At 41.0% G+C, this 19,236-nt stretch overlaps 1 pseudogene; it reads right to left on the bottom strand.

Moving 5' to 3' along the window:
* LOC148773163 (testis-specific Y-encoded protein 3-like) overlaps positions 1–18,557 on the bottom strand; it is a 400,952-nt pseudogene extending 382,395 nt beyond the window's left edge.
* Positions 18,558–19,236: the final 679 nt, after the last annotated feature.

Here is a 19,236-nt window from a genome sequence, read left to right as displayed (position 1 = left end):
GAAAACATAAATACCAGATTACTTTACCTGCCTTGTAAGAAATCTGTATACAGGTAAAACAGCAACAGAACGAGATAAGGAGCCGTTTCCAACTTGCAAGAAAGCAGTTGACCGAGGCTGTATATTGCCACCCTGATTATTTAAATTAATTGCAGAGTACATCATGCGTAATGTCGAACTGGATCAAGCACAGTATGCAATCAAGACTGCTGGCAGAAATAGCAATAACCTCAAATATACAGATAACACCACTCTTCAGGCAGAAAATGAAATGTAACTAAAGTAGCTCCTGGCGAGATTGAAAAATCTGTCTTAAAATCCAATCCTCAATAAATGAAAATTGTGGCACACACTACCATTACAACATTGCAAATAGATGAGGAAACAATAAAAATAGTGAGATTTAATTTTCTTGGTCTCCAAAATCACTGCAAATTGTGACTATAGTCATGATTTAAAAGAGCCTCTTTCTTTGAAGAAAAACTGTGAAAAGGCTAGAAAGTGCATTAGAAAACAGATACAGTACTTTACAAATAAATGTTTATGGAATCTAAGCTATGGTTTTTCCTGTACTCATATATGCATGTATGTGAGTGTTGGACCAGAAATAAAATTGAGTGCAGAACTCATGCTTTTGAACAGTGGTGTTGGAGAAGTCTTTTGAGAGTCCCTTGGATTGCAAGAGGATCAAGCCAGTCAATTCTAACGGAGATTAGCCATGATTATTCATTGAATGTACTGATACTGAAGCTCCAAAAATTAGCCAGCTGATGCAAAGTTCAAATTCATTGGAAAAGACCTTGTTGCCAGGAATATATTGCAGGCTAGATGAGAAGGTTGGATGGCATCACCGACTCAATAAACATGAGTTTGAGAAACTCCAGGAGTTGGTAATGAAAGGGAGCCAGGCATGTTGCAGTCCATGGAGGTCCCAAAGATTTGCTATGAGAGATCCACTGAAGGTAACTCAATTGAAATATTTGTGAAAGAACGTGCTATCTATAGGTGAATCATGGCTCCAACTCTATTAAGTATGCTTTGTGTTGGAACAAATCTGATAGAGAAGTCTCCTACGACTCCCCCACCCAAAAACACTATCTCCTGAATTTCTAAGTGGTGGCACTACACTTGGTCTACTATAGTATTCTGAGGTCTGAAGATTGTTAAACTTGGCTGAGGCCAAAGATCACGTTAGTTTGCTAAATATTTGAAAAGCATCCTCTAGGTCTGCAGACAGGTTTGGCATTTTCCCCACAATATCAAACAGCAGATCCAGCTCTGAAATCTCCGTTTGATTCTTCTCTCCATCTTCCTCCATCTAATCAACAACTTGTCACTTGCCCTGGAAATGTTCTTTGCTCTTGCAGTCTTAATCATCTTCCAAGAGTGCATATATACTGTCCATATTTTGAGCTGTCAGAAGATTGAATGAAAACCTTTGAGAAATGGAAATTTGAGCCCGCAAACAGGCCTGAACTGAAACTTCTTGATTAAGATCCATAGAGAGAACCTGCACGGTCTTATTGCTAAGTTGAATGTTATTAGTGATTTGAGTCCTATCGACTGTATCATCTGGGCGATGACCATTTTCTCTCTGAAACGGGCACTAAAGTTTTCTATATTACTTCACTTTGTTTGTACGTCAGATCCAAGATGTCCTCTACCAGGTACTGTTACTTGCAAATATTAACAGTTATGTATGTCTTGGGCATGACGTGCTGGCGTACAGACTGTGTCTTTTACATTTGACTAAGACAGAAGGTCAAGAGGGTTTTTTTGTTTTTTGTTTTGCTTTTTTCCATCTAGTTTGTGAACGTGAAGGTGAAGTTGCTCAGTCGTGTATGACTCTTTGCGACCCCATGGACTGTAGCCTACCAGGCTCCTCGATCCATGGGATTTGCCAGGCAAGAGTACTGGATTGGGTTGCCATTTCCTTCTCCAGGAGATCTTCCCTACCCAGGGATTGAACCCGGGTTGATAGTGGACTTCAAATGTACCCTCTCTATCGATACTGGGTATATGTGTCTGGCATGGGCTGCAGATGTTAATGGTGAGCTTGCTTCAAGCTGTGGTATTGCTGCTCACAACAGCCTTTCGTGTGGTTGAGGACCATCTATGCATCTCCATTGGTTGGAGCCCTTCAGTTTGGATTGGATTTTTTTCCTGTATATTTAATATATTTAGTCTAAAACCTAGAACTGTGGTCTCTTGGGCTTCTCAGGCATCGAGAGGGTTGGAGATAAGAGTGGCAGTCATAAACCACAAATCCTGCCATAGAGATGCTGACACAAACATCCCTGGCCAATTGTCTGTTGTAAAGGGCCAGGTGGCTCCAATGGTTTGGGAGGATTTGTTATCCTCTAGGCTGCACCATGGCTACTGAAACCTAGTGTTTTGGTTTGGGAATGTTTAGGTTGGCATGGTCACCACAACTTCACAACTTTATGATTTCCCCAAAGCATCAGGAAGCAAAAACTTGGCCACTACCACTTTTCTCCTAAGGAATTAAACATGGTGTATGGAATAGATAAGTGGAGAGGGTTGTGCATTTTCAATGTCAGCCTGTTTTCCCTTGTGCTTATTTTCTTCTACCAGTTCCTGTAAATTATGATCATTGTAATATTTCCTAGGTCACCTTTAACCATGAAGTAGGAATAAGTATTAACACAGCTGATTTCTAAAGAAAGAATGCAACTCTTAGGGAGCACTAGGACTTTGTGGGAGTAACCAATCGATGGATAAGTGAGTTCTTTGCCAGTTTCCATTCCCTGAAAACTTATGTAAGAAAAGGAGACTTCTTTTGGTATTGACAGATGCTTTTCAAGAGAAGCACATATATTGGTTTGCTAAAGCTGCCATAACAAAGTGTCCTATACCAGGGAGCATCGGGAAATGTATTCCAAACTTCTGAGGTTCAAGGCAGTAATTAAAGTCAGCTGATTTTTTTTCATCTGAGACCTCTTTTATTTTTTTTTACCAGCCATTTTCTGGCTTTGTCTTCACATAGTAATGTTTCTGTTTTGTCTCTGACTGATCTGCTTTTCTTACAAAATGCCAATCATATTAACTCAATTACCAATCTAGAGGTCCTATTTCCAAATAGGGTCAGAAAGAACTATAATTTCCTCACAGTTTCACTAAATATAAAGTACAGAGAGATAGAGCTTTAACATACAGATTTCGAGAGAAAACAACTCATTGTATCATATTGAGTCTCTTCTTTCCATTTGGTACTGCTGTATATGAATCTGTTTACCATGTTCACCCCAGTAGACAGAACTCCTGAACGTAGAAAGCAGCTGGTTAAGAAAAATGGGTTGCGCAGGGGTAATATAGATGAAACCAAATTTCAGTTTTTGTTTGTTTGCTTGTTTGTTAACCAATCTAGAAATCCTCACCACAAAGACATATGGGAAGGAAAACTGTTCTGTTTGTGAATGAATACTAAGCCATAAGATGATGATCATAATAAGGAAACTTCTAAAAAATTGTAAAGACAAAAAGATATACTCTATATGTTTATGCTAGCAAATCAGTTCATTACAGAATTTTGAAACTAACAGGTAGACTTAATGACAACATTTTTTCAGTTTGTCTAGATTCACCTGGTAATTGGGGTAACCATCAGCCTTTTGTAGTTTGTTTTGCATAGAAGAATACATCTTCTCATACTTTCATGAAAGAGTGTGGGTTTGAATGTGGTTTCAGATAGTCAATTACCTTCCAAAATCTTGAGAGATAAGGTGCTACTGTTACCAAATACCCAAGTGCCCAGCATAGTTAGGCTAAGCAATATCAGAATATAAGTGTTTAAAACCAAGTTGTTTTTATTGCTGGGCTATTTTTGTTGTAAGAAATTGGGTGGGTGATACCTTTGAAAAACGCTAACAGGCCTGGAGTGCTGTGATTCATGGGGTCGCAAAGAGTCGGGCAAGACTGAGCGACTGAACTGAATTGAACAGAACCCGTCCCAACAGTTTTCAGAAAAGCCCATGTACAGAAAAGTTGAGGGAAGGGTGTGATTAGCTGTTGCAACCATCTTCCTGTAGACCCTCTGTTCTTGAGGTAAAGTCAGGGTCAGGTAACTGTGTTCCTGTAAACCTCCACAGAAATAAATATAAAATTCCCTACACATAAAGGAAAGGGGCCCACTTTTGACTTTCACCTTCCACCGTCCTGGTTAGGAGGAGGGTGTCCCTGTGCATGCTGGCTCTCTGTCTGGGAAAATGTATCCAGCACCCATTCTTGGTCCTGCCACAGTGCCCACTCCCAGCTGAGGAGGTATCTCTCAGTTCTCTCTTCCTTCCTCTTACCAAGATCCTCATACAATACCCACACATCTTCAATTAGGAAAACATGTGCCCAGTATGCAGTTGGCCTTCAGTCTCCTCAGTTTATCCAAATGGGGCACCAGATCCCACAGACAGTGACCCACGCAAATTGCCACGACCATAGGTCATGAATGTGGGGATAGGGTACATTGGCTATTACTTTGAAACATGGACCAAGTCCGTGAGTGTCTCTAGCAAGGACTCTGAACCTCTGCAAGACACAGTCTGTTTTGAAACTCTGCTGCTCGCTACTCAGCCCAAGGCCAGAGAACATGGAAGGTTGCAATACATCTTTCACTACACTCTGCTGAGAAGTTTGCTGTTGGTGAAGTTGGACTTCAAACTTCGCTTATGTTCCTGTCCTAAGGGCTGCCATTCCATGTCCATCCTGCCTCTATTACAGTCTTCTGTGTTGAGATCATTCAACCTGTGACTAAAAGTTGGTAACCTGGATCATCGTGGTCCATTTCCACTAGCTCAGAAACCACACTCCACTCTCTGTTTCTATAATTCAGGTATTTTAACAGCATTATGGGATTATCAAAATTTTGCTTCTTCTAACTTAAGCACTTTACCTGGCATAATGTCCTCAATAACATACATAGTGCAAACATGACAATCGTTTATTTATTCTTTGATGGAGGTACAGTTGATGCACTATTTTTAACCATTTTTTACTAAACTATAATGAAAGTGAAAGTGAAGTCACTCAATCGTATGCAACTCTTCCCGACCCCATGGACTGCAGTCTACCAGTCTCCTCCGTCCATGGGATTTTCCAGGCAAGAATACTGGAGTGGAGTGCCATTCCCTTCTCTTATAGTTATTGAACTATAGTCTCTTTAAAATTTTGTTTAAGTAAGTCACAATGAATCAATTTCATCTGTACATGTTCATTTTTTTATCCATTTTCCATTTACGTAATGATTAAGCAATGAATAGAGTCCTTTCTTCTTTTGCATTTTTTCAAACTGTAATTTTTATTTTATCGGGAGTATAAATGCTATATAATACTGTGATGATTTCTGCCATTTATCAACATTAATATGTCACAGGTATCAATGTGTCCTTTCCACCGTCAAGCCCTTCCCACGTCCATCTCTACCCTATTCTTGGTTGTTCCAGAGCGCTAGCTTTGGATGATCTACTTCAAGCTTCAGGAAACCTAAATGATGGTTTTCCTGCATTATGTTTGTAATAATCTATATTTCACATGAGAAAATAAGGGTGTAGATTTCTCTATGTGAAATGAGAAATCTGTGTTTGATGTTTGAAAATCTTCTTACATATGTCTTTTATCATATTTTGAATCTTGTATGTTTCACATATGGATAAAGGTACACATTTTTCCTTCCTCAATATGGAACTTTAGATACTTCATATGTGAAAATTGTGTCTGCATTTTCCTGGTTGAATTGTAAAATTGTATATATCCTATATAAACATCGCAATCAAGTTTTACTGACATGAAAGATGTAATTAAGATATGGGAAAGCAATATGGGTTCGGAATTAGCTCTATTTCAAAATTGAAATTCTGGCCACCACTGTTTCTTCATGAAATATGAAAGTCTTTGTATTGCTCATTTATATCAACACAACAATTTTCTTCCCCAAGAAAAATGAACATATTTGTATTTCTCATGTATGTCCAGACAACAATTTCCCCCATCAAATTCTCTATAGGTCCCATATAAAGATCTAGGAAGTAATCCTTCTTCATGTAAGTTGGAATTCTCTAATTTACATCTGAAGATCAGAATGGAGAATTTCCGAGGAAATAAGGAAATCTCTCTATTCATATGACCCACTGGTATTTCAGTTAATGAAACACCTGTGTTCCCTTTTTGCATTGGTGTCCCTTTGCCTGGAGCTAACAGATTTTGGGCCAGGTTTTCCAGGATGATTTGGTTAGGGGGTACGTGTGGGGACCAGACAGAGAGCCAAGGGAAGTGATATACTCCTTCCTCAGAGATTGACTGCATTCCTGACACTGCTGTAACCCAAGGCACAAGTTTTTGGACGGACTCTGCAGCAACTGACCGAAGGTGAGGTCAGTGTGTGCGCCACCCAACCCAACTCCCTGCCCAGGACTTGCAGTTTGAGTCCAAGTTGAGCACCTCTGACCCTCAGGGATACCTTCTCTTACCAGAGTGGACTCCTCAGTACAGGCAGTCACACACTGCCCCAGAGGCAATTTCAAGCTTGAGGAGGGTTGCAGCATCAGGTTCCTAATCCTTGATTTGGTTGTTACTGGCCCTGCTGTCCCACTCACTGCTCAGGCTCTTCTCCATTGTTGCTCACTGAAACAGTTTCTGAGGGCTCACCACAACTTTGTCTTGAGCCAATTTTGGCAACGGGGTCACTGCTGCCAGATTGCCCATTATTACAAGGGGGTTGTTCCTGTGAGAAAAGGCCTGTCAATTCCATTTGATTTTTTCATGATAGGGTGTGGAGGTCAGGTTGTAGAAGTGAGTCCCCTCTCACCAACATATTATGCATGTGTGATGTCACAAGGCTCTGGGACAATCATGTTTCACATTCCCTGCTCATAGGTTGTAGGCAAGAAACCAATTAGTGGGGAATGGCTGAGCTTAGGGGAACCTGCTGTGCTTTGGTGTCTAGTTCCTTTGCAGTTCTGGGCCAATACCAGTGCCACATGGAGAGTGAGACCAGAGGAAGGTGGGAGCACCCCTGGACCAACCTGAATCTGCTTAGTTGTGAGTGTGGGTTTGCAAGGTGCATGGGGCTCTGGACCCGCTGGTATGGTAGATCCATCTGGGAATGTATCACGGACAAGTTGGCACACCGGGTGAGGAAGCCACTGTTAGGAAAGCAGGGCCCTGAAAGAGCAAGAGGTTCGGGAATTAGGTAAGAGTTCCAACTGCTGGTTGAAGACCTTGCACTGAGGAAGTTCGAGTAATGGCAGAGGGGGAGCAGGAGCAGGAGTACTCCCAGGCGTATTAGCAGGACCTGGGGGAGTAAGGCAAGGAACATCCAAGGACAGGAGTCTAGAGCGACCAGCCCCCACTGGAATTACAGAAGGTGTTGGTGGCCCTACAGGTGCAGCTGAGCTTCGAGAATGAGAAAGACCCCAAAGCCTATCTTTGGCTCCAGAGGAAGGGCCATCAGAGGAGAAGGCATCCCTTTAATCAGATAATTGCCATCATCCAGGGCATCGCTGACTTCAGGGCCAATGTCGTGTATTCACTGCCACTTCTTGGGGGTCAGTTGCTCAGGAGGAGTAGAAAGAACAGGAGCAGGAGAGGGCCGGGGGTGACAGCAGTGGTCAGGAGACGGGAGCCAAATGAATTGGGGGCTCTGGGTATTGCGATCTCCAAAGGCACAGTGCCAGCACAGCCTGGGAATCACTATACCTGTATGTCTGAGCAAATGACTATAGGAGAGTCCTTTTGGCTTGCATTTGAATAGAAGCCATACAGTTTGACAGGGAAAGCATGTCATAAGTTACCAGAGGCAGTGTACCAGAGTAGAGTTTCCAGGGAGTTATTCTTGAAATTCTGGGTTATACAGGAAAGTAGTAGGGTGTTGGAAGCTCAGATTGCTCTGTTAAAACAACTGGAAACTCCAGAATGAGGTGACTGTTAAGGGGTATCTCATTAGCACCAGTTGTAAGAGAAAGCTCTATGGATGTCAAGGGTAGGGACAGAAAGGCGTGGGTTTAATTTGCCAGATGATTTTGGTCCATCTATCATACTCCTTTTCCTACATGATACCGAGCATCTCATTCCACTGCAACTCAGCTGTACTCAGGATTGGAAAAGTTGCTTATGAGATACAGTGAAAAACACTGGGATTTGTGGCCTGGGGAGTACAGGAATTCAATCTGTGGCCACTTAGGATGCTTCATCATGCAGTGCATCTGTGTAATAAGGTTTTATTTTGTGTAATAAGAGTAAAAAAGAGATAATGAAAGCTTCTGACATAGACATTAGAAGGGGGCAGAAAGAGTGTCCCCTTGCCTCTCTTTAGTCAAAGTTTATATAAGTACTAACAGGATGCTAATTAGAGAAAGAAAATGTCTCAAAACTCATAGATCCTCACCCACAACATACATTTTGAGATAACATTGACACAATGTGTTTTGTTCTAAGCCATAAAATGGCTTAGCTTTCCCAGCAAACACATCATCATTATCATAACTTAAGAGAAAATTTATGTTAGACAAACATTGTGCTTTGTCAAGTAGGCTATGAATCTTAGGCAGAACTGTCTTGAAAAAGACAGAGCAAAGGGAAAGTGCATTGTTCATTAACATAGCTTAAGAAAAACTTTCCCTTATGAAAAAGGCATTGGTTGGATTAAGACCTGAGAAAAGTTAAGTTCAGTTCTAAGCAGGTGTCCGCATGGCAGCACAGAAGTTTAAAAGAAACCTCCTTTTAAATCTGTATACAGAAGGGGAAACAATCTGAAATTTATGGTTTGTTTCCTCCTGCCACTTAAGAGAGAGATAAAAATTGTCTGATACTTGTGGCCTATTTCTCCCATTTGAAGATCATTGGTCTTCTTGCCTGTTACCCTCTAAGGTTTGATGATAACAAAAACAGTCACTGTCTTTGCTAGAGCAGCCGAAAATTTTTCGAATGGTTCTCAGGCAAAAATAGAAGGATCTAGACGGAGTGCAGATGTGGGATCAAACTGAGCCTCCACAGAATTGGCAATTGATGTGGAGAAATTGCCAGCGAACAGGGAGCCTCAGCATCCCACGAGCCCTGTGCAGACTTTGCTCGTTTCCTGGAAGATCATCATTAAGAATCTATGTCCAAAACCATTTCAGTATTAATTGAGGGAGAAGGTTCCTCCATGAGAGGTAACTTGGAGGAGGCCAAGTATCGAGACTGGAGGCTGGGCAATGACATTTTTTTTACAGGAATGTGGGTCATTTATTAACCCTATGGAGAAACTGATCCTCCATGGACCACAGAGTGACACCAGGGCATAAGGGAATCAGGATGAGCCAGAAGTGTGAAGAACTATGCACTAGGGAAGACTGAGATAGATGAAGCAACTTAACCAAATTCAGTACTCAGATTGCAAAATGACTCGGTTTCACTGAGCCTCTCTGCTGTCATTCTATGGCCAACAACCCCACCCAGAGTCTCGAATTAAATTTGGGCTCAGCTACTATTCCTCTTGAAAGTCCCTTTTCACAAAAGTTAGTGTTTCAATTTGTACAAACATATGACCCACATTCCACCGTTGGTTTCTCTTTTTTGATCGCATTTAACCTGTAATTTCCTTTGCATCTCTCTCACATCCCCAATCCTTCTGAGATTACTGGCCTTTGTGCAGTACAACGGTGAATAAACTTTTTATTAATTTATTTCGTGCAATTGGAGGGTAATTACTTTACAATATTGTAATGGTTTTTTGCCATGTATCAAGATTAATCAGCCCTAGGCATACTGGTGTTCCACACACACACACACACACAGTTCCCGAATCCCCTCCCAACTTCTTGCCCACTCTCTCTCTCTGGGCTATCCCAGAGCACGAAGTTAGGTCTCCAGGTTCCTGTGTCAAACTCACACTGGTCATTTATTTCACATTCATATGGTAATGTTTATTTTTCTGTGCTAGTCTCTCAAATCTTATCCCACCCTCGCTTTATCCCTCTCAGTCCAGAAGTCTATTCGTTAGGTCCGACTCTTATAGTATGCCTTGCATATAGGATTATCAGTACCATCTTTTAAAATTCCAAACACATACATTGATATTCAGTATTCGTCTTTCTCTTTCTGACTTTACTCTGTAAATGAGGCTCCGTATTCATCCACATCATTAGAAGTGAGTCAAATGCTTTCACTATTATAGCTGAGTGAAATATACGAGCTGAGTATGTAGACCACATCTTCCTTATCTATTCATCTACTATTATGTCTATATTTTGCTGCATGAAGTTTTGAAATTCTGTAGAAAATCAATGTGTCCTTTCTCCTACATTATATATGATATTCTCAGTATTTCCTAGATCTAACTGAGTTCGGATTTTATCACATATTCACATATAATATAAAATCATTTCTAATTCAACTCTGACAAACTCGATGCAGTTTTTCCCTCATGAAATATGGAACCTCTGAGGTTCATTCGTGAAAATGGGTGCAGATAATCTTACCAGAATTTTGGAATCATCTAAATTTCACATATAAATTTAAGGCACACCTTTTCTTTCTTTTTTTTAAATTAGATATTTTATTTATTTTTCTAAATTTATTTATTTTAATTGGAGACTAATTCCTTTACATCATTGTACTGATTTTGCCATACATTGACTTGTATCTGCCCCGGGTGTACATGTGTTACCCATCGTGAACCCACCTCCCTCCCCATCCTATCCTTCTGGTTCATCCCAGTACACCAGCCCCGAGCATCCTGTTTCATGCATCGATCCTGGACTGGAGATTCATTTCCATATGATACTACACATGTTTCAATGTCATTCTCCCAAATTAACCCTTCCCCCGAGCCCTCTCCCACAGAGCCCACAGACTGTTCTATACATCTGTGTCTCTTTTGCTGTCTCGTATACAGGGTTATCATTATCATCTTTCTAAATTCCATATATATGTTTCAGTATACTGTATTGGTTATTTTCTTTGTGGCTTACTTCACTCTGTATACTAGGCTCTAGTTTCATCCACCTGTTTCATGAAATAAGATATGCTTTATATGTCATATATTTCCATCTAGGTGTTAATGTATCTAACTTAAATATGAGGTTCTCTGTATCTCACATACTTAATTTTGCAAGCAGAATTTCCTACATGCAATATAGAATTCTCTATATTTGACACATATTCACTTTAATTCACATGACAAGGAGATTTAGAAATGGAAATTTTGGAATTTTGTTCCTTTCTCATATGAAAACCAAACTACAGAGTGTGCAATAAGACATACAATTTGAGTGCAGATTTGTCCATGAAATATGGAACATTCTATGTTTCAATATGGAAATCTTGCATCAGATATATGTATATGAAATAGAGAACCCTTGTATTTGATAAAAGAAATCTGGACACCAACTTTTCACCTCTTGCCGTGCCAGATGCTCTATTTCCCATATAAATAGCTGGGTGTTGATATTCCTTCCTGAAATGTGGAATTATCTGTACTTCCCTTATTAAAATATGAACCCAGGTTTAATTTTTGAATTGGGAATGGTTTATAGTCTACATTTGAAAGTATGTGTGCTGTTATTCATAAATTAAATATGTAATGAGAAGGAATACTCTATGTATAACAGCTGAAATTTTAGGCATGGATTTTCATGCATGAAATATGGAACTCAACACAGTGGAAGGAAATATTGAATTTTTTATATTACATTTATGAATTTCTTTGTGTGCTCTTTCCTGGATGACCAGTGAAAACTCAGGACAGTCAGTCAGTCAGTCAGTTCGTTACTCAGTCTTGTCTGACTCTCCGCGACCCCATGAATCACAATACGCCAGGCCTCCTTGTCCATCACCAACTCCTTGAGCTCACTCACTCATGTCCATCAAGTCGGTGATGCCATCCAGCCATCTCATTCTCTGTCAAAGCCCTCCCTGTGGATGCCAAGTGGCCTAATCTCTGATGAAACACACTATCGGTCAGAAACGGAAGACCTGTCTAGAACACAAAAATTCCATACCCGAGGAATCTGTCACTTCTGGGTCAAAGTTGTGGGCCCATTGGCTGCTTGTGGCATCCATTTTATCTGGGCTATGTGAAAAAGAGTTGCAGATCTGGAGGCGTGGATACAAACTATATTTACTGAATAATGGGTGTGGCTGCAATCCTGCCAATCAGTTCCTGATTTATGGGTGATGTCCCTGTTGTTCTGATGAGCACATATTGATACTTGGTCTTTCCTTGCAGCTCTCTTAGTCAGAATTGCCATTAGCACCAGGGACAGACTCTTCAGAAAAATGGGTTGTGTGCTACACAGATCCTGTCCAAAACACTAAGTGAATTTGAGGGTGAGGTTGTTGGAATTTCGAAGTGCTCATGCTAGTCCTAGCGAGCAGGCTGTGTTTTCCAGGAATAAGCTAATTTTCAGGAGTCCAAGATGAATGTCCATTCTAAAGGAGATCAGTCCTGGGTGCTCATTGGAAGGACTGGTGCTAAATCTGAAACTCCTATCCTTTGGCCACCTCATGTGAAGAGTTGACTCAATGGAAAAGACTCTGATGCTGGGAGGGATTGGGGGCAGGAAGAGAAGGGGACGCCAGAGAATGAGATGGCAGGATGGCCTCACTGACTCGATGGATATGGGTTTGAGTGAACTCCCAGAGTTGGTGATGGACTGGGGGGCCTGGAGTGCTGTGGTACATGGGATCACAAAGAGTCAGACACGACTGAGCCACTGAACTGTTCTGAACTGAAGATGGATTTCAGGGCCTTCTGGATAGAACAGCACCTCCTTTTGGGAATACTTTGATATGCAAAGACTGGGTTTTTTTGGCCTTCAAACATTCTGGGTTAGCAGAAGGTGACACGCTGAAAGTTGCAAATTAAATTCAGAATATGCAAGAATATAAAATGGAGAAAAGACAGTCTCTTTAACAAGTGGTGCTGGGAAAACTGGTCAGCCACTTGTAAAAGAATGGATCTAGAACATTTCCTAAGACCATACACCAAAATAAACTCAAAATGTATTAGAGAGCTAAATGTAAGACCAGATTCTATAAAACTCCTAGAGGAGAACGTAGGCAAAACTCTCTCCAACATAAATCATAGCAGGATCCTTCAAGACCCACCTCCCAGCATTTTGGAAATAAAAGCAAAAATAAACAAATGGGACCTAATTAAAATCAAAATCTTCTGCACAGCAAAGGAAACTATAAGCAAGGTGAAAAGACAGGCTTCAGAATGGGAGAAAATAATGGAAAATGAAGCAACTGATAAAGGGTTAATCTCCAAAATATACAAGCAGTTCCTGCAGCTCAATTTCAGAAAAATAAGTGACCCAATCAAAAAATGGGCCAAAGAACTAAACAGACTTTTCTCCAAAGAAGACATAAAGATGGTTAACAAACACATGAAAAAATGCTCACCATCCCTCATTATCAGAGAAATGCAAATCAAAGCCAAAATGAGATACCATTTCACACCAGTCAGAATGGCTGCTATCCAAAAGTCTACATGCAATAAATGCTGGAGAGGGTGTGGAGAGAACGGAACCCTCTTACACTGTTGGTGGGAATGCAAACTAGTTGAGCCACTATGGAGAACAGTATGGAGATTCCTCAAAAAACTGTAAATAGAACTGCCTTATGATCCAGCAATCGCACTCCTGGGTATACACACCGAGGAAACCAGAATTGAAAGAGACACACGTACTCCAATGTTCATTGCAGCACTGTTTATAATAGCCAGGACATGGAAGCAACCTAGAGGTCCATCTGCAGATGAATGGATAAAAAAGCTTTGGTACGTATACACAATGGAGTATTTTTCAGCCATCCAAAAGAATGCATTTGAATCAGTTATATTGAGGTGGATGAAATTGGAGCCTATTATACAGAGTGAAGTAAGCCAGAAATAAAAACATCAATACAGTATACTAACGCATATATATGGAATTTAGAAAGATGGTAACCTTAACCATGTATACGAGACTGCAAAAGAGACATAGGTATATAGAACAGTCTTTGGGACTCTGTGGGAGAGGTTGAAGGTAGGATGACTGGGGAGGACGGCATTGTAGCATGTATATTATCATAGGTGACCAGTCCAGGTTCGACGCATGATACAGGATGCTTGGGGCTGGTGCACGGGGATGACCTGGAGGGAGCATATGGGGAAGAGGGAGGTGGGAGGGGGGTTCAAGAAAGGGAACACATGTACAGCCGGGGCGGATTTGTGTCAATGTATGGCAAAAACCAACCAATATATTAATGCAAGGTAATTTGCCTCCAATAAAATAAATTTAAAAAAAAATTCAGATGATGTTGGAAGACGCTAGACTAAATATTGTCTTCCATCCCTGTCACCTCTATCATCTAGAGGCTCCTTGACCCAAAGCAGTTTGTAAACCATTCCCAGATGACAGCCTTGATGAGATGCCATGAAGAAGACATGCTTTGCTGCTACATGATGAACTTGAATGTCAGACTGGAGACAATGTCATGCGACAGGACGGTGAGTGTGAAGGGGTAGGTACACATTTTTCCCCTGAAAAGAGGAAAGGACAGCTTTCATGTAATGAGGTTTCACACCCCGCCTACCTTGAGTTTGTCCTGGCAAGTGGAGGAACTCAGGCAACCCACGGATTGATGTAACCGCACACTGTTCTTTCGCAAGAAGCAGTGGCAGTGAACTGATTGTTAAGGAGTAGTCAGCATCACTGGTATGAGGCAGCACCCTGGATATGGAGAGTGGGGACGGAAAGGGATAGGTTAGCCTTGGTAGGTGATTTAGGTCCTTTCCCCATACTCTTTCTGTCCTGGAGCATCCTGAATCAGCAAGTCATCCCCCTCCAATTCAGTGGCACGAGGGATTTGAACGTAAAACATACAGTCCCACAGGCACCACAATTATAGCAACAGCGTGAGCTTCTTCAGGTTGTTCTGCGACCAAAATTTAGCAGGATCTAGCAGGATTGTAGATGTGGGCTCCCTCTGCGCCTTCGCAGAATTGGCAGTTCCATTTGGAGTGCTTGGTGAGTTCTGGGTCTGACCAACCTTGTGCTGACTTTGCTGGTTTCCCTGGCATATCATTATTCAGTTTCTGGGGCCAAATACTCAGTACTAGTTCAGGTAGAAGGCCACATCACGAAAGGTAACTGAGAGGAGACCAAGTGAGGAGACTGGGGGATGGGCACTGACAGGCATGTTCCCAGGAACCTGGGTCATTTATTTCCCTTGTGGAGAAACTGAGCATCTGTGTAACACAGAGTGACACCAGTGCGTGAGGGTAGCTGGATGAGACAGCATGTGTGTACACCACTGAAAAACAGGTTCTCACTAGGGAATCTTGGGGTAGATGAAGCAGCCTGACCATACAAAAGTCACTGCTCAGATTTACAGATGACTCAGCTGCACTGTGCCTCTGTACTCTTATTCCATGACCAATGACCCCAGCTACAGGTGCTTCCTCATTTTGTGCTCAACTTCTATCACTCTTCCGAAGAAATCAGTGAGTCTCCTTTGTACAGAGCTGTGCCTCACTATCCATCATTCGTTTCTCTTTTCATCATCGCACTTACTTTGGATGTGCTTTGGCATCTCTCTCTCCTCCCACAATCGTTCCGAGGTTCCTGGCCATTGTGCAATAGTGTGGTGAATAATCTTTTCATTCATTTATTCATTTTAATGAAAGTTCGCTACGTTACAATATTGTGAGGGGTTTTGCATTAATAAATTGAATCAGCCCAAGCTATGCATGTGTTCCTCACACACACCCCTACCTTAATCCCTCTTCCAAATTCCTCCCCACTCTCTCTCTCTGGGTTGTCTAGAGAATGACTTTGTGTGTCCTGTGTCCTCTACCAAATTCCCACTGGTCATTTATTTTACATATACATGGCAATATATAAGTTTCCGTGCTATTCTCTCAAATCATCCTAACCTCGCCTTATCCCACTCAGTCCACAAGTCTGTTTTTTATGTCCGCGTCTTATACGATGCCCAGTATATAGGATTGTCAGTTCCATCTTTTTAAATTTCAAATACATGGATTGATATTCAGTATTGTTTTTTCTCTTTCTGACTTTATATAAGAGGCTCCATGTTCATCTTCCTCGTTCAAAGTGAGACAAATGCATTCCCTTATATAGCTGAGTAATACTGCTTTTTTCTGTATCAGCTCAGTTAATTCAGTTCAGTTGCTGAGTTCAGTTCAGTTCAGTCGCTCAGTCGTGTCTGACTCTCCGCGACCCCATGAATCACAGCATGCCAGGCCTTCCTGTCCATCACCAACTCCCGGAGTTTACTCAAACTCATGTCCATCGAGTCGGTGATGCCATCCATCCATCTCTTTCTCTGTCATCTCCGTCTCCTCCCACCCCCAATCCTTCCTGGCATCAGACTGTTATAGGCACCATACATTCTTTTCCAATCCATCTGCCTCTGTGTGCAGGTTTTACTACATGATGTTTTTAAATTCTGTTGAAAATCAGGTCACACATTTCCCTACATTAAATATGAAACTCTCAGTCCTTCCAAGATCTAACTCTGAGCCCAAACTTTGTCACATATAATGTCATTATTTTTATTTCACTTATGACAATCTGTGTGCAGATTTTTACACCATGAAATGTGAAAACTCTGTAATTCATGCATGAACCTAGGTGCAGATCATCTCCCCTGAATTTTGCCATTATCTAAATTTCACATATAAAAATCAAGGCACATATTTTTTTGCATGAAATACTGTATGTTTTATGTACCATATGTCTCCATCTAGGTGTCAATGTTTCTAAAGGAAATACGGAATGTTGCATATCTCACATACTTAAATCTGCAAGCTGTGTTTCCTACATGCAATATAGAATTCTCTCTATTGCATATATACTATTATTAATTCACCTGATGAGGAATTTGTGATATGGAAAATTGAGGTTTGCTTCATTTCTCATATAGAAACAAGGCTATAGAATATGTAAGAGTACATATAAAGTTCACATATTTCAGATATGAAAATTTGATTACAGATATTGACCGTGATATATGAATTTCTCATATTTCAAATATGGAAATCTTACCTCCTATATTCTTATATGAAATACAGAATCCTTCTATTCCATATAAGAAATCTGAACACTGATTTTTCTCCCTATGGCAGGATAGATGTGACGTGTAACATATGCATAGCAATGTGTAGATTTTCTTCTCTTGAGTGCTCTGTGGAATTCTCTTATTTTCTTTATTAAAATATGAACCCAGGTTTAATATCTGAAATAGGGAATGCTTTATATTCTACATTTGAAAATATGGCTACATTTATTATTTAATGAGATGAAATACTCTATATGTGTCATTTGATAAGCTTGACATACATTTGCCTGCAGGCAATAGCGAAATCAACATACAGGGAATGAAATTTTGAATTCTTTATATTACATAAAGTAATTTCTCTGTGCACACTTTCCTACACTATATATGGAATCCCCTGTACGTCACCTTTGAAAACATGGACATTCACTTGTCCTCCATTCAATACTAAATTCTCTATCAGTTCTGTTTAGTTCAGTCACTCAGTCCTGCCTGATTCTTTGAGAACCCATGGACTGCAGCAGGCCAGGCCTCCCTGTCCATCACCAATTTCCAGAGTTCATGCAAACTCATGTCCATTGGGTCTGTGACGCTCTGCAACCATCTCATCTTCTGTCATTCCCTTCTCCTCCCGCCTTCATCTTTCCCAGCCTCATGGATCTTTCTAGTTAGTCAGTTCTTTGCATCAGATGGCCTAATTATTGGAGTTTCCACTTCAGCCTGAGTCCTTCAAATGTATATGTAGGACTGATTTCCTTTAGAATGGACCACTTGGATCTCCTTGCTTTTCCAGAGACTCTCAAGAATCTTCTCCAACAGGACAATTCAAAAGCATCCAATCTTCCACGCTCAGCTTCCTTTCAAGACCAACATTCACATCCCTACATGACTATTGGGGAAACCATAGCTTTTACTAGATGGCCATTTCCTGGCAAAGTAATGTCCCTGTTTTTAACATGTTGTCTAAGTTGTTCATAACTTTTCCGACAAGTAGCCAGCATCTTTGAACTTCCTGGCTGTAGCCACCATTTGCAGTGATTTTTGTTGTAAGTTCCACAAGCTCCACACAAGGAATACAATTCTGAGCCAGAAGCTATGGATTCCCCAGATAACGGAGCTTCTTTGTTCCGATGGAGCTTCCGCTTCTGAAAGATTGTGTGTTTCAGCTCACAGTAGGCCCTTCAGTGGGTCCAAGGATTGTGGCTTAAGAGCCTCACACCACTTGATTTGCTCTGGGTGACTCCTCAAAACCTCAACACCTTCCTCCCAGTACAAACACATAACAACACAGCAGACATTCTGAGCGTGTTTATGTCTCTTAAGGTCATTTCAGATTTGTGGATCCACTGTCCTGAGTTATCATCAACCATTCTTTCCAATTTCAAGTCCTGAACAAAGGTACAATGGAAATATATTAACCAGTCTCCTGCTCTCTGTGGATGCCTTGTGCCTCCTCTTCTGGTTGCTCCAAATCTCATGTACTGCTGTCTTCTTGTCGGCATCTGCAATGGCCTGGATACACACAAACACACACACAAACAGAGGCAAGACAAGCTTGTGCATGGAAACATACACATGTAGGGCACAGGTGTTTCAGTAGTTGGAAATGCCTCGGCCCAGGAATGTGGGAAATGGAGTCTCTAGGCACTGTATCCTGCCCTTTTGGTATCCTTTTCCATTTCTTTCCACAACCCTTCAGTACTCACCTGAACCAGCCTTAAGCCATTACAAGCTTTGCCTGTGCAGTGGTGGTGAAAGGCCACATAGTGAGTGTGGAAATTAAGAGAAGACCTCAACATCAGCCAAGATTTAATGGTATACCCAAATACCAAAACCAGACAAGGATGCCACAAAGAAAGAAATCTACAGGACAATATCAGTGGTGAACACACATGCAAAATCTTCAACAAATTTCTAGCAAACAGAATCCAACAGTATATTAAAAAGATTACACATCATGACCAAGGGGGCTTTATAGCAGTGATGCAAGGATTTTTCAATATTTGCATATCAACCAATGGGATATACCACGTTAACACACTGAAAGATTAAAAAAAAAAAAAACATGATTTTCTCAATAAATACAGAGGAAGCTTTGACAAAATTCATCAATTTATGATGAAATCTCCTGAAAGCAGGCATAGAACGCACATCAGTTCGGTTCAGTTCAGTCGCTCAGTC

The sequence above is a fragment of the Moschus berezovskii genome, chromosome Y (genome assembly GCF_049115385.1).
Source record: "Moschus berezovskii isolate FMDL1 chromosome Y, NW_MosBer_1.0, whole genome shotgun sequence".
NCBI lineage: Eukaryota > Metazoa > Chordata > Mammalia > Artiodactyla > Moschidae > Moschus > Moschus berezovskii.
This window is presented reverse-complemented; position numbering and strand designations above follow the sequence as displayed.